Source organism: Sapajus apella, unplaced genomic scaffold, assembly GCF_009761245.1.
Source record: "Sapajus apella isolate SASKATOON/1434 unplaced genomic scaffold, GSC_monkey_1.0 scaffold10, whole genome shotgun sequence".
NCBI classification, from domain to species: domain Eukaryota; kingdom Metazoa; phylum Chordata; class Mammalia; order Primates; family Cebidae; genus Sapajus; species Sapajus apella.
Genome location: NW_022436950.1, coordinates 41,970,298 through 41,975,800, shown reverse-complemented (window position 1 = coordinate 41,975,800; position 5,503 = coordinate 41,970,298).

Genomic DNA, 5,503 nt, shown 5'->3' with positions numbered 1-5,503 from the left:
AAAAAAAAAAAAAAAAAAAAAAAAAAAAAAGAAGTTTAAAAATTAGCTGGGCTTGGTGGCAGGCGCCTGTAATCTTAGCTAGTTGGGAGGCTGAGGCAGGAGAATTGCTTGAATCCTAGAGGCAGAGGTTGCAGTGAGCCAAGATCGCCCTGCTGTACTCCAGCCTGAGCAACAGAGGGAGACCTTGTGGCCAAAAACAACAAAAAATACAGTTAATGAAGGTTCCCTGGGACTTTTGATATTTTAAAAATTGTTCTTATGAGTAGTAGATAAATTCAGTGCCATGATGAGGTTAGCTCCCAGATAAACACTGAATTTTTTTTTTTTTTTTTTTTTGGTGAGTGGTCCAGAGCTTTAAGCTACTTTTCCAGTGGTTTGCCACCTTCTCCGAGGTAGTTTGGCTGCTCTTTCAATAATGCTCATTGTGTGTCAAAATTTGTCTACAACAGTAGGCAACAGATGAAGATAAGTTGGTTGATATGTCTCTGTCACTGTGCACCCCTGTTTTCTATTTATTGTATATACTCACTTTCAATAATGTGTTTCAAACTGGGATTTTTTAAAAAACAAATATAAGGACCGAAGTTGAAATAGTAACGTAATAAAGTTAATTTGTTTATTTTTTACACAGTTAGTTTGGTTATTGAAATCTTCCTATATTGCAGCTGGGCCGAGCGCAGTGGTGTTTACAACTAATTGATCACAACCAGTTACACATTTCTGTGTTCCTTCTCCACTCCCATTGCTTCACTTGACTAGCCATTAAAAAAAAAAATCTTCCTATATTGCTTAAATGTGTATTTGCATAAACATAGTAAAGTGTTGTTACAGCATTTTATGTCTTTAAAATATCTTGGTAGAAACCGACTTTGACAAATATAAGCAAAATTCAATTTTCACTGGGCACAGTGGCTCATACCTGTAATCCCAGCACTTTGGGAGGCCAAGGCGGGCAGATCACAAGGTCAGGAGTTTGAGACCAGCCTGACCAACATGGTGAAACTCCGTCTCTACTAAAAATACAAAAATTATCTGGGTGTGGTGGCCTGCGCCTGTAATTTCAGCTACTTGGGAGGCTGAGCCAGAAGAATCGCTTGAACCCAGGTGGCGGAGGTTGCAGTGAGCCGCACTCCAGCCTGAGTGACAGAGCAAGACTCCATCCTCCATCTCAGAAAAAAAAAAATTCAATTTCCTTTTAACCAGTATTGATCTCCTTCCCTCCTGCAGCTATGTAACAACAACCCTCTGGCATTAAACTTCCAATGATAGTGCTATTTGTTTCCTCAGATCAACGAGAGACCTCAGCAATTAGTTCTTTATGTAAGGATATATGTATATTAATTTGTTTAATAAATCTGTTTTGAGTACCTGCTTTCTCTCAGATACTGGGTATAGAGTCGTGAAGGATTCATATCGGCCTCAACTCATGAGGAGCCGGGTTGTGCTTTCACACAAGGTAAGCAGTATCTTTCCACTTACAGATGAGCTATCTACCCAGAGCATAAATAGCTTGTATATAATTACATACCTTTTTTTTTTTTTTTTTTTTTTTTTATTGAGACGGAGTTTCGCTCTTGTTACCCAGGCTGGAGTACAATGGCGCGATCTCGGCTCACCGCAACCTCCGCCTCCTGGGTTCAGGCAATTCTCCTGCCTCAGCCTCCTGAGTCGCTGGGATTACAGGCACACGCCACCATGCCCAGAAAATTTTTTGTATTTTTAGTAGAGACGGGGTTTCACCATGTTGACCAGGATGGTCTCGATCTCTTGACCTCGTGATCCACCTGCCTCAGCCTCCCAAAGTGCTGGGATTACAGGCTTGAGCCACCGCGCCCGACCTATTAGATACCTTTTTAAATAAGAAAGTGTTTTTGTTTTTGAGACAGTCTCACTCTTGTCATCTAGGCTGGAGTGCAGTGGCACAATCTTGGCGCACTGCAACCTCCCCCTGCCGGGTTCAAGCAGTTTTCCTGCCTCAGCCTCTTCAGTACCTGGGGACTACCAGTACACATCACCATGTCCAGCTAATTTTTGTATTTTTTGGTGGAGGTGGGGTTTCACCATGTTGCCCAGGCTGGTCTCAAACTCCTGACCTTAAGTGATCTGCCCACCTTAGCCTCCCAGAGTATTGGGATTACAGGTGTAAGCCACAGCACCCAGTCACAAAGTTTTTTTTAAAACGGCAAGGTCATTTAAAGTGTTTTAAAAGTAAGACTCAGACATTTTATTCTCTCTGTATACTGTATTCTCTCTTTTTAAAAAATTATTTATTTATTTTTAGAGACAGGGCTCCCTGTGTTGCCCAGGCGGATCTCAAACTTCTGGACTCAAGCTATCCTCCTGCCTCAGCCTCCCAAAGTGTTAGGATTACAGGCCTTAGCCACCATGTCTTGCCTGTATTCTTTTTTTTTTTTTTTTTTTTTCATACTTCATCATTCCTTTTATAAATGCCAGCCAGGTACAGTGGCCCACACCTATTTTCTTAGCACTTTAGGAGGCCAAAGTGGGTGGATTGCTTGAGCCTAGGTGTTTGAGACCAGACTGGGCAACATGACAAAACCCCATCTCCACAAAAAATACAAAAATTTAATATTGGGACGGACGCAGTGGCTCACACCTGTAATCCCAGCACTTTGAGAGGCCAAGGCGAGTGGATCACATGAGGTCAGGAGTTCAAGATCAGCCTGGCCTGCACAGCCCCAGGATCCATTAGTTAACCCTCAAATGACCATGGTGTTTGTTATATAAAGGGAACATTGGAGTTAACTATTAAAACACTATTAGTAAACTTTTGAAAATGGCATCTGGCCAGTCAAATCTGAGGGGAAATCTCGGGTTGCTGGATAAGATTTTTCTCTTCATGAGAGGATCCTTCAAAGAGAAATTCTTGGTTTTTACCTGATTGAGAACATGAAGTTTGTAGCTACCTCTGCCATCTTTTCACTATGAGGAAGAGCCAGGATAATTCAGAGAAGCCAGATCAGAATTCTAATATCATTCAGGGTGAATGAACCAACCCTTTAGTTGCCAACTTTGCGCTTCTGGTTATGTGAGATAAGAGACTTCTAGTGTTGAAGCCACTTTTAGTCGGGTATCAGCGGTTACTTACAGCCACCCTTCTGCCCCAATCTGAACTGGTTGCCCTCCAGTGTGTTGCACAACTATAACTACGGAGCTCCCTTGCAGTTATCCTAGGATTTCTCTTCCTCTCTCTCCTCTTTGGGGCATGCTATTTCCTAAATTTTTGGCTTCCTCTTATTTTGATGTGCTCTCTCAAAATGCCAGAGCAAATCCACTAGTGGCTTCCTAAGAAAGGGCTAGTGAGAGATAATTTTTTTTTTTTTTTTTTTTTTGAGATTGAATGTCACTCTGTTGCCCAGGCTGGAGTGCAATTGTACAATCTTGGCTCACTGCAACCTCCACCTCCCAGGTTCAAGCAGTTCTCCTGCCTCAGCCTCCCAAGTAGCTGGGACTACAGGCACGTGCCACCATACTTGGCTAATTTTTGTATTTTTAGTAGAGATGGTTTCACCTGCAAGTACTAAATTCTATACCACCTTAGTTGTTACTCCTTCCCCTCAGTTTTTCTGGAATTCCTGAGGATGGAGATACACACACACACACACACACACACACACACACACACACACACACACGTCAGAGGGGCTTTGGAGCAGGGAGTGGAATGATTTTATAGTTGACCCTCTTTGAACAACGTTGGTTTGAACTGCATTCACTTATAAGTGGGTTCTTTTTTTTTTTTTTTTTTTTTTTTAATTTACACCACATGTGCCAGCCTCTCCTGCCTCCCCTTCCAACTCCTCTACCTCTTCTACCCTTAAGACCAACCCCTTCTCTCCCTCCTTCTGAGCCTACTCAATGTGAAGAAGATGACAGTGAAAACCTTTACGATGATCCATTTAATATTTTCTTGACATTTAGGTTACTTTATGTAAGAATACAATATATAATACATATAAAATATATATTGATTGGCTATTTATATTATCAACAAAGCTTCTCATCAATGGTAGGCTTTTAGTTAAGTTTCTGGGAAGTTTTACTTGGATTTTCGACTGTACAGGGGTCAGTACCCCTGACCCTCAAGGGTCAACTGTACTGTTTAACAATTTATTACTCTTATGAATTAATTAGTTACATTTCTTTTAAAATTATAACTTTTTTTTTTGAGACTGAGTCTTGCTCTGTAGCCAGACTGGAGTGCAGTGGAGCGATCTTGGCTCACTGCAACCTCCACCTCCTTGGTTCAGGCAATTTTCCTGCCTCAACCTCCTGAGAAGCTGGGACTATAGGTGCGCACCACCACGCCTGGCTAATTATTATTATTTTTTTTTGTATTTTAATATAGTTGGGGTTTCACCATGTTGACCAGGATGATCTTGAACTCCTGACCTTGTGGTCCGCCTTCCTTGGCCTCCCAAAGTGCTGAGATTACAGGTGTGAGCCACCATGCCTGGCCACATTTCTTTTTTTTTTTTTTTTTTTTTGGGGAGGGGTTTTGCTCTTGTTACCCAGGCTGGAGTGCAATGGCGCGATCTCGGCTCACCGCAACCTCCGCCTCCTGGGTTCAGGCAATTCTCCTGCCTCAGCCTCCTGAGTAGCTGGGACTACAGGCACGCGCCACCATGCCCAGCTAATTTTTTTTGTATTTTTAGTAGAGGCGAGGTTTCACCTTGTTGACCAGGATGGTCTCGATCTCTTGACCTCGTGATCCACCCGCCTCGGCCTCCCAAAGTGCTGGGATTACAGGCTTGAGCCACCGCGCCCGGCGCCACATTTCTTTAAAAATTAACATTTCAGGGCCAGGCGCGGTGGCTCACGCCTGTAATCCCAGCACTTTGGGAGGCTGAGGCGGGTTGATCACGAGGTCAAGAGATTGAGACCATCCTGGTCAACATGGTGAAACCGCATCTCTACTAAAAATACAAAAAATGAGCTGGGCATGATGGTGCGTGCCTGTAATCCCAGCTACTGAGGAGGCTGACCTGGAGAATTGCCTGGCCCCAGGAGGCAGAGGTTGTGGTGAGCTGAGATCGCACCATTGCACTTGAGCCTGGGTAACAAGAGTGAAAACTCTGTCTCAAAAAAAAAATAAAATAAAATAAAAATTAACATTTCAGCCGGGCACGGCGGCTCACGCCTGTAATCCCAGCACTTTGGGAGGTCGAGGTGGGTGGATCACATGAGGTCAGGAGTTCAAAGCCAGCCTGCTCAACATGGTGAAACCCCGTCTCTACTAAAAATACAAAAAATTAGCTGGGCGTGGTGACAAGGTGCCTGTAATCCCAGCTACTCGGGAGGCTGAGGTAGGAGAATCACTTGAACCCGGGAGGCGGAGGCTGTAGTGAGCTGAGATCCCACCACTGTACTCCAGCCTTTTCCAAAAAGAAAAAAATTTAACATTTCTCTAGATATTCACATACTGTATATACAGCTAACCAATCTAAATATGTGGAATTAGCAAAGTAAATTTTCCTGAACA